General features: G+C 32.6%; 2 long non-coding RNA genes and 1 other non-coding gene across 4 annotated transcripts; 1 reads left to right on the top strand and 2 right to left on the bottom strand.

Annotated features, from left to right (window-relative positions):
- Nucleotides 1–237: 237 nt before the first annotated feature.
- On the top strand, nucleotides 238–5,263 carry LOC139861370 (uncharacterized). Its single transcript, XR_011763732.1, has 3 exons — nucleotides 238–324; nucleotides 4,872–4,942; nucleotides 5,041–5,263. It is a non-coding gene; the product is annotated as an uncharacterized lncRNA (long non-coding RNA).
- A 1,619-nt stretch (nucleotides 5,264–6,882) lies between these two features.
- Nucleotides 6,883–9,857, bottom strand: LOC139862741 (uncharacterized). Of its 2 annotated transcripts, none has more exons than XR_011764265.1 (3): nucleotides 9,769–9,857; nucleotides 8,522–9,167; nucleotides 6,883–7,129 (listed from the first exon to the last, which is right to left on the bottom strand). It is a non-coding gene; the product is annotated as an uncharacterized lncRNA (long non-coding RNA). The 2 variants fall into 2 exon arrangements; XR_011764266.1 differs by having other exon boundaries at nucleotides 8,522–9,048.
- A 32-nt stretch (nucleotides 9,858–9,889) lies between these two features.
- On the bottom strand, nucleotides 9,890–9,992 carry LOC139865242 (U6 spliceosomal RNA). Its single transcript, XR_011764763.1, has one exon. It is a non-coding gene; the product is annotated as a U6 spliceosomal RNA (small nuclear RNA).
- Between the last annotated feature and the right edge of the window lie 1,298 nt (nucleotides 9,993–11,290).

The following is an 11,290-nucleotide window of genomic DNA, read 5'->3' as shown; positions in this document are numbered from 1 at the left end:
TTAATTATTGTTATATGTATATGTTGGTTCAGTTCGAAGAGCTGACTTCGAAAGAAGTGGTGGTGCCTTCAACAAGACTGTCTACACCCCGACTTCTATAAGAAGCACAACAGAATTAACTTGTTGTAAGTAACACTAAATGTTCTGATCTTATGGTTTTACACCATTTTTAACAAATATATTAACCCACTTTCGGAAATTAATTGGCCGGAAATACTAAATTTACATATACTTAATTAGATACCAAGGATGAAGACATTTTGTATACGGTATACGCCAATCTAGACCTACCTGACATGTGCAAGGTTTTGAACCCCGCTGAAGGTATGTTTTGCTGTAACTATTTGCCTTTTATTATATTATATTATATTATATTATATTATATTATATTATTATATTATACCTTATATCTAAAAGCCATTGTCCAAATAAATAGTAAACCCAAAATTTTCCCAAACTCCCCCCACTCTTTTACTCACTTACATTTTAGACCCAAAAACGGCATTGTCTAAATGAATAGTAACCCCAAAATTTTCACAAACTACCCCCACTCTTTTACTCACTTACATTTTAGACCCAAAAAAACATATACTCCGTACTAGCTAACTTTATGGTTTTTTACCTTATATCTAAAAGGCATCGTCCAAATGAATAGTAACCCCAAAATTTTCACAAACTACCCCCACTCTTTTACTCACTTACATTTTAGACCCAAAAAAACATATACTAGCTAACTTTATGGTTTTTTACAACCTTATCCCAAACTTTTAAGATTTTATACTTTAACCATTAAACTTCTCATTCATTATAAATCGACTGCATACTTTATATACTACCTAATAGACAAAAACGATTAACAGTCACCAGGGGTGCTTTCGTTCTTTCACTTTTTTCCCCCTTTTCCACCTTTTTTTTTTTAAAAAGCCCCCATAGTTTGTTCAAATATTAAAATCGACCTCCAAACAGGGGGTAAAGTGTCAAATACTCATTTTCATAAAAAAATTTTAAAAAACTACACCCAAATATTCAACGGGCCATATCTTCTCGCTCGCACCGAGTTAAATTTTTCTGACACCATCGTTAAACTCGAAACAATTTTAGGAGCACACTGTCACTAACTATACGCAAATCGGACCCTTTTTAAAAAACGCTAAATATTTGAGGTACTTCTCATACACGTCAATTTTGCGTTAAATTTTTAAAAGTCGACAATTCCATAGTGAAACGCGGAGATGTACATATATTGTTAATTTAAAATAACATTTAAATCTTTCTCGGATTATAACTTTTAGTTCGACTCGAGTTGCGCTTCAACGATATCATCGTTAGTCACGAAATAATTTTACAAACTAAACGCAATACAATACATTGAAAACCGAACCCCGGCGCGAAGCGAGGGTTCGAATTATTATACAATATGCTAAAACGCGTAAGTTTCAGTATAACAGTACTTTACTGTTACTCTGTAGCAGGGCTATTGGCAATCAGCAACAGTATAACAGTACCTCACAGTCTACCCCTCCCTCTCCCTAAACGCCTATTCACAGCCTTCCAGACCTTTCTTCCTCTCCATCTCCTTCTTCAAAAACAAACATGCCCAAATCCTTTACACCACCGACTATGCCATACTCGGCCGTTTTATGTAAAGCCTCCACCACCACTGAATTCGTTACGATCTTCCGAGCAAGATGGTGCTAACACATCTTCGCGAACCATTGAAACAAATTAGGGTTCGAGGGTTTCAGGCGATTTCTATTGCGATTGCAATTACTGTTTCCAAGATTGTTCTACATGGTATTTTAATCAATCTACAAACCCTAATATTATAACCAACCAACTTAGTGATTTAATCGAAGCTTGGAAGAGACTTGGTCATCGATGGTACGGCGTTTGTTTCTGGTTCTCCGGTTATTACGTCACATCGAATGGCAAAATTTGACTAGGTATACATACATAATTATCCCTAATCTTATGTTTTGCTGTTTCAATTAAATTTGTGAAATACAAAATTTACTTGATTATTTATCATTGTTATTGTTTATTTTTAAATTAGTAAAAAAAATTACGAGATTTTGACTTGGTGTTATCTTTGGAGTAAATTGAGAAAGTAATGAATTTGTTCGCATTAGAAATAGAACAGATATCGATAATTGTGGTTCGCATCTGTAAAAAAGAGGAAGAGATACATGGATATTATATAGATGACCCTTTGGAGCGATGAAATTAACACTTGGTAGAAAAGTTGGTATGACCCGTTTTAAGGAGGAGGACATTGATGATATCAATTGTTGCATCTCACTGTTTTATTGTGGCTTTTAAGAATATTTCAAGTTTTATGGACAAATACCGACAATGATTTTCTGGATTGCTTAATTCTCAAATCTGATAATGCAACATCAATCTCTAGAGTCATATCACAAATAATTCATCATACACATCAATTTTACAATGGCAGCTTCATGAGTTATAAATCTGCGAAGACCAATTTGCAGGTAACTAAATAAATAGATATCTCTTTATGTTTCTTGAGTCACTGATTTGAAGTTATATTATTATGTATACTGTTATGTTAAATGTTAATGTATATATTATGATTCAGAGAGATGATACAGAGGTGATGATTTTGAGTAAGAGTTTTCTTATCAGTGAATGTGACTGCTGCTGGTGGCCAACATCATTAACAGGTTATTCGAGTTTCATTTTGTATAACCTGCATCTTAAAATATTATTGTTTTTTATAATTGGTGGATTAAGTAGTTATTTAATAGGCTTCTTCTTTTGTGGTGTTTATCTTGGGAAAATTTGGTTTTCATTAATATAAATTACTTTCAAAAAGTTATATGCACTATAAATTGATAATATAGATAAGATTTTCTATACAGTTAAGAAGGCATAACAACTACTTGACATTGTAAATTTACAGTTTCTGTTTGTAGCGCTTAATAATAGAACGACTTACGAGTTTGTGTTTCTTTTGAATATAAATCTATAAAACAACTTACGACTTATTAGTTGGCTTCTATTAGAAAGTCTACATCTATACTAATTTGTGGTTTTTTTTTTCTTTTTTTTTTTTGCCCGTCTGTTTATATAAGTTTTTAGTTATCAGTCACAATTAGGATAATGCTTGCCTTTTTGTTGAGACTTTTTGTCAACTCGAGAATGTTTGCAGTTTTAGGTAATCGTTTACTGCATCCCTTTCCTTGAATTGGAAGTAATTAGCATGAGGGTGACAACAGGTGAAACTTGGGCGATTCATGTAGGTCGGGTAATGGACTAAAACATTCGTTTTTTTCCCCCTGGTCTAAACAGTTCAATATCAGGGTTTCATTCTTTTAGTTGATATCAGCTAAAAAAAAAAAAAAAAAAAAAAAAAAAAAAAAAAAAAAAAAAAAACTGTAAGACAACATATGACAATATACCTGATAAAGAATAGTTAGTTTTATGAGGATGGGAGATTTTGGCACTTGGCAAGTTGTGTTTGTAGACGTCCCAAGTGGAATCCTGTGAATACCCATAGAATGCATACCTGTTGAATTAAAAATAAATGAAAATGGGTTATTTTATACAATAGATAGTAATTAAGTTTCAACTGATAGAATCTGCATACAGGCAAAGCATAGAGAGAAATGTGAGTTATTTTGCCATTGAGCGTGCTATGAAGAAGCTTGTACATCCCTGCTGCAGTAGCATCTCCAAATCTTTGGACAAGAACATCTTTGCATACCTATAGTGTATCAAAATATAAATTAGAAGTGGCAAAATGGGCGGGTTGTAAACTGGTCCAAACAAAAGAATTTCATTCACTGGGGAGAAACGTGTAGGGTTTGGTTGACCGGGAATACATTTTTTGTCCAAAATGTTCAATTTTATAATTCCCCATATAATTAAGAAAACTGTAGTTCCAAAAAAAAAAAAAAAGCTTTCTTTCTTCTTATTTTTCTTTGTTTAAATAAGGTTTTATACATTAAGGTACCTTTGCTTTGTATTTCTCATCCTGTGAGACAACTGTAAATAAGAGTTCTCTGTATATTTAAACTGTCTTGGATATAATTGATAGTTGTATTAAATGAAATATTGTATGACTTAACGTGGATTAAACTCAAGTTATAATGATGTTTATGTGAAGAAAATAGGTTATGGTTGAAGTTTAAAATTTGTTTAGAATCTTAGATGTTAATTGGTGACATTATGGTTCAGGAATATCCGTATGCATAATCATATTTGGTTGGAAGCGTAATTCTGAAACACGAGATACAAATACTTCTATATTGTTTTATTTAATGTAGTTTGAATAGAACGATTCAGTTTGTTGACTTACATGTGTTGGTGTTTATGGGATATTATCTTTTGACCATTGGCAACGGTTAGTAATATGTTTTCATGTTTAGGAACCTGAATAAGGGAACATCTTTGTATCATACTAAGAGGAAGCAAGTGACTTCTCAAAAGGTGCGGAACCAAACGAAAGATGTAGCGCTCCCAACATTTGAACACAAAAGGATCCAACTTCTGCAGCGAAGCGCGGACCCCAAAACTAGTTTTTATTTTTATTTAAAGTTCTTGATTTTTAAATAATAAATTTGTCTTATTATATTATATTATATTATATTATTTATTACTTGTGTGTTCAAATCGTATATAAGCTGAAATTAGACTTGGCTGTTAATAAATTAATAAATAATTAATAGGGAAGGTAGATGAAGCCTATACTGCATGTGTGATGCAGCGCTACCGTAAAAATCAAAGTGACTCCAAGGGTAACTGCTTTGGCTACATCTTTTGATAAACTTTCTAATTCCCATTTTTATTTTCTTGAGATTAGAATTAGATTAGATAGATGGTTTTCATAATTAATCTTTTGTTTTCAGATGACATGCTAGGAACATCTGTGCTCAATCACCACTTTTATCATGTGCACAATCACCAGTTATATCATCAGGTATTTTTTATTTTTTTTTACTCTATGGTAACTATTAACTCGTTTTTCAAATTTAGTTAATAAAATAGCATGCAATGTAATGTTATTTGGTATTGCAGATGTATCTAAACGAGCAAAGCAAAATGCTAGTTGATGTTCCTGTTAATTGAATCAACTGTTGTAGTAGTGACTGGTATTTATTTATTATGTGTTATATAATAAAGTCATGTCGTGCAAGTGGTTGCAACTATTGAAACAAACCTACTCTTGTTTTGGATTCACTCTTGCTTTTGTTTAACGTGCATTCAGATTGTAAAAATATTTTGAGCTTGCTCTATTTAAATGGTCTTAATATTTTTCTAGACCTTATCACTTATCAGCATTCTTTGTACTAAGACCATTCGCAGTGGGGCGTGACCCGATGGTGATGAGCTCGATAGCGCCTCCATCGCGCCCTTGTGCGGCGTGATGGAGGGAAAATGGTTCAGGCGCGATGAGTTGATCACTGTTGGTGATGGAGAACTAGATCGATGGTGATTGGCCGGATACAAGTAAAAGATGCAATTGATCCGTTGCTTGCTGCCATTTTCCTACCGTTGCCCAATTTAATTTAATAAATGAAAAAATTAATTTTATAAATAATAAATTTTACCCACCTCTATAAATAACTATCTCATTTCACACAACACTTTCACTCTAATATTCCCGCTTTCTTAAACAATGTCTCAAAATCTCGAAAATAATGAGCCCGGTTCCGGTAATTTATACAACTTCGGGTTACCTAACACTCCCGGTTCGAGCTCAAATTCTCCACAAAATGTTCGGGGTACTCGACCCGTTGGTAATGTTTTACAACATAATCTTTTTAATGATTTCAATAATCCATTGTTTTTTTCTCAATTTCTAAATCAACAACACCAACTTCTTCAACAACACCACCAACAATTTCATCAACCATATCAACAACAATTACCATCACAATTTTTTCATTACTCGCAACCCGGTGTTATACCATTTCAACTTCCAAATACGCAACCATGGACACAAACACAACAAACTTTTACACCTTTAGATAACGAAGAAGTAGATGAAATTTGTGGTGGAAGTCAAGAACCACAAGTTCGGGTCCGTCCTAGTCATAAAAGAAAAGGCAAAGAGGTTGCGAAAGAACCACAACATAAAAAATTGTGGACTCCAAGCGAAGAAATTTGGTTGGCGAAATGTTGGATTGATTGCTCGGAAGATGGTGTTCATGGTAACTCACAAAGAGGTTCAGCATTTTGGACTAGAGTTCGTAATAAGTTTAACAATAACGATCAAGGTTTTTTACGAAATGGCGATCAATTAAGTGAGAAATGGCGTCATATGGATAAGGCGTGCAAAGATTTTACTGCCTTATACAATGAAGAAGAACGTAACCCAAGGCGTAGTGGTCAAAACGACGATGACGTGTATAATTTAACGGTGCAAAAATGGCAATAACGAGCGTCAAAGCCGTGGGCTTTCAAGGATGTTTGGGTTTCTTGAAGAGGAAGCTGAAGTGGTATACACCACCTGCAATTGGTGGAAGTGGTGTGCGTAGAAGAAGAGGTTCACAACTTCAACTCGAAGATGAAGACGATGATGTGGTTGGCGAAAACCAAACAATCAATCTCGGGAAAGATCGGTTAACCAACCTTCAGGAGCTATTTGGAGCCGATGCGATTCAACGGCCAATGGGAAGAGAACATCAAATAAAGTAATTGTATTAGGAATTTAATAAAGTAATTGTATTAGGATTTTTAAATTATCGTACTTTTTAATTTTTAGGACTTTAATAAATTGTAATGGTTTGCTTTTTATTAATTTAAATTGTTTTTATAAATTTTTATTATTTAATATGTATTATTTTTTTATATAAAAAAAACTAACAAGTGAAAAAAATAAATCAAACTAAATGAAAATTTAATTAAAATGGTGGGACCAATTTAACTCATCACATAACCATCACGCCCATCACTACAAACTCCATCACGCCATCACCTTTGTCAAATCAGCACTATACCCCACAAAAACACTCCATCACGCCCCCATCACCCGTTACCACTGTGAATGGTCTTAGATTTGAAATTTCGTATAAGTTTGTTTGTAGTCTACTGACTACAAGAATGGGGGCAATATTACCCATCTGCACGGATACTCGGGTCTACCTTCTTTTCCATCAAAGAGCTGCAACACACAAATGACAGAGTGTATAAGAAAAAGCTTCAAAGAATGATCGACAATTCATCACATCTGTTCTACTTGGTTTGCAATATGCTGACTCGTAAGTGCAAAATAAACAGAAAACTTGTTATGGAAGAACTAGATGTGACAATTCTGGCCCAATGTTACACAAATGGCTCGGTTTGGAATATATCTCTAATAGGTTAAGCTACAGGATGTAATCCAGCTATATGTTGGGACACAAGTCCCTTAACTCACACAAAAATAATACAGAACGAAAATTATGTTTACGTTGTGAAAATGCAAAATAAAATAAACAGTTGAACCACAATGACTACACCGACTAAATATAGTCAAGAATACAACTAAAAATTTCACCTCATGCCCCTAATTAGTCGCACTCCATATTTCCACATACCTACACTATTTCAACTTTTCACCCATGACTCCATGAGATTCGGTCAAACAAGAAATACCAAATCCTACCAATTAAATAAACAAAATAAATAACATTACCAAGTTACATACTAAACGTCCCAAACATTTAGACATGTAAAATACTTAAACTTAACTCTAAATATTAAAACAAAGTTAGGATAAACCAATTAACCCAACACTATATATATTCATGGTAACATTATAGTTATGTCAATATACTCAATATCTAAATGATTTATATCACACCAAAATGTAAATAATGGAAACAAATAGAGGGCCAATGCCTGCAAAATTGTTGATATAGACTTGCCGAACCCATTTTGACACCCTGATGCTATATAAAATTTTCTTGCATTCAATTATTTCCCAAAGTTATATAAAATTTATACAGGATATAGGATAATTTCACCTCTTGCATCCATAAGGGATTGTCCTTTAAAACCATATTAATATGCTCATATGAACAAGTATTAGCATGAGTTGGTAATCCGGGCTCAATATTGAAACTAGAGGCATCAATTTTGGCACATTGGTTCATGAGAGGATAGATTTGGGCAAATGTTCCATCTCAAACGGGTTGAACATGTTAAACAGTCAAAACTTTACCCATAAGTGTTGCTATTAAGCATACAATCTCCTAAATCGATTTATTCACAAATTTAGAGTATTATCATAGTAATAGAGTTATGTAAGCAAATCTAACCCAATAATAACATTTTAAAGTTAAAAATGTATTAAAAATGGACAGTGGTTACAGGTCAACAAAACCCGACCCGCTCTGTTCGGCACTAACAAGTTACCAATTTCGATACAAACCCAATATGACCTGTTACCCAAACCCACTTTATCGGAAAGAATGAAACCTTGAATGAAAACGAAATGAGGGACCAAATTCCTCCCAAATGCAAAGAACAAAACTTGTTAGTCCATCAGATAAAAAGATGAAAGAAAGATTACCCTTCTAAGACGTCGATGCTTGAGGGGGCTCAATTAGTCATGATCGAAGCAGCAACCACAAGAAAGATATAACCTGCAACGGTCTGTGTCGCAATATTGAACCCCAACCACTGGTAAATCTCAGTTGTGTAATTTGCACGTCACAACATTGAACAAAAACCCTTGCATCAATTTTTAAATCTTTACTACCGCCAAAAGGAGATGAGAGCAACTTGAAACAAAACTCATTATAACCTCAAGATTCAACAAGACCTGGTATTTACAAAAGAAAGGCAAGCCTAGAAGTAGCAAAAACATATTACAAATAGTAAAAGAGCTCAGACAAAGAAAAATTTATCATGAACTAGTATGATTAACATTATATAAAATTAAAGCCTGAACACACGGACCCTTTCGGAAAATCGGTTTCATTCATCCATGATCCATCCACCAACCTTTGGTTGATAGGTACTTCTGACCCGTTTAACAAGCCCAACACAAATTAGTATTAGCTTACTTTATATAACTGGCGGCAAGATGTTGATCTTCTACAATGTGCAAAGTTATGATCAAATGATTTAACAATGGATCCATAGCTTATTAGACTTACGCTTGAACATAAGTTGTAATGTTGCTCAGGCTTGGATAACTGCTGCAGTTTTTAAGTCTGTGTACCAAGTCGAATTAAGTTCTAGACCACAAGTTTTGGTATTCAACAATTAACAAGCAGGTCAAATGTTGTTTACTGCACCAATGAGCTTAATACTTGATATTTATCTCCCTACTTTATGATAACCATTGAATGAATTTACTGTCACTCAACCATCTTAAGAGGTGAAAAATCGCAGATAATAACCAAAAGCTAACTATACAATGTGTCTCTCTATACATCTAAATATAAATATAAATAAATATATGATATTCTTGCTCTAGCAAATACAAAGTTATATATAGTATAATTTAGCAATCATGATCAGATTACATACATTCAATATCTTACAACACGCAATTATATAGTTTAGTTGCTTTGTATTCACCATTAAGCTATCAACGAATACTTAAGGGTAACTAGTCGTAGCTAGTGGATCGAAAAGCAGACCAATCTCTAAAACCCTAACCATGGTTATGAGCTGAATAACACACCCCGAATGTTGCGAATTAAGGCAAAAATAATAAAAACAAAAACATTAACAAATCGATAATACAAAACCGAAACAACTCACAACAACTGATCCATAGAGCAAATTAGGGCAAAAAAGAAATTGTACCTAATCGTAGCTCGTGATTCGACAAACAGACCAATCTCTAAAACCCTAGACCATGGTTATGAGTTGAATAACACGCCGGAAGAAGAAACAACATCTACGGATCGAGCAAAAAAGGGCAAAAAAAAATTTGGACCATTTCTCGATTTGTGCGTGTCATCCTTGCGCAGGGGCCATGCTAATCTTCTCTGTATCGTTCCAATTTTATCGGATGTCCCCGAAGGGACGATAATGGGTTGGAGTCTCTGCTTTAAAAACCCTCAAAACGTCTTGTCTATAAGCGATGTGGGAGGTGAGAACAACCAGGGTAGCAAGCAATGAAGAGGCGGTATATAAAAAAGACATATACTTTTTATTTTCTTTTTTACACTTCATATTATAAATCATATTATATTATAAATTATAATATAAATGATAATATAATATAAAATTATAATTATATTATACATTAGTATATATATTAATTAATATTAAACTAATAGAATATAGTAACTAATTAGATTAAATACTAGTGAAATGACCCGTGCAATCACGGGTTTGGTTAAACGAAACAGTTTAATGATATATTTTAGGAATTAAGTGAATGTAAATACTAAAGTCGTTTAGTTTAATGACCTGTAAAACCACGGATTCTGACTAAAAAAACTTGTCGTTATTTATACAAACATATAGAGATATGTATTTTCGCATACATATGTAACGTAATTAATCTCGTAAAGAGAATCCATATTTGAATATTAATATTATAATAATAGTAATTATAATTATAGTTATAATAATTAAGAATAATAATAATAAAGTTTGCTTAGAAATTGAGTATTTATATTTTTAATAATGATTATTACTAATAACAAATGCCTTTTGAAATTTTTTTAAAAATTAAAATACAATTATTATATGAAGGTTGTACAATATGCCTTAAAATTTGTACATTTGTTCATTAAGTGTTTTGTAGAAAATTGTATAATTTGTTTTTAAGTTTGTAAATATGATCATGTAGGTGTTTTATCATAAGGTTGTACATAATGCTTCAAATATTGTAAATATGGTCAGGAGGGTGTTTTACTATAAAGTTGTACATAATGCTTCAATATTGTACATATGGTCAGAGGTGTTTTATCTTATTGTTATATCTAATGCTTAATATATTACACAATTAACGTATTAATATTTTTATTAAATGCAATTAATTATTTTAATGACATCATCATGAGAGGTTTAAATTTTTTTTTTTTTGAATTTTATTTAACCTTGAATATTTTTTTATTAATGACATCATCATTTTAGAAGATAATTTTGAGAGATAAAAAGATTCGATGAATGAAGAGAGTTTGCTAGGGTTGGGTATTTAAGGGTGCATGGATTATTGGATGTTAATATTATTTTCATATTAGTAGGTGTAGTTTAATGATATTTGCGACCAATCTTTGTGACGATTTTTTTTTTTTTTTTGAATTCTTTATAAAAGAGAGTAAGTAAAGGCGTGCATTTTGTTTGAGTTTTCTAGGGTTTTAATTTGATTTGG

Source organism: Rutidosis leptorrhynchoides, chromosome 8, assembly GCF_046630445.1.
Source record: "Rutidosis leptorrhynchoides isolate AG116_Rl617_1_P2 chromosome 8, CSIRO_AGI_Rlap_v1, whole genome shotgun sequence".
NCBI lineage: Eukaryota > Viridiplantae > Streptophyta > Magnoliopsida > Asterales > Asteraceae > Rutidosis > Rutidosis leptorrhynchoides.
Note: the sequence above shows the minus strand (reverse complement) of the source record. Positions and strands in the feature narration are given on the sequence as shown.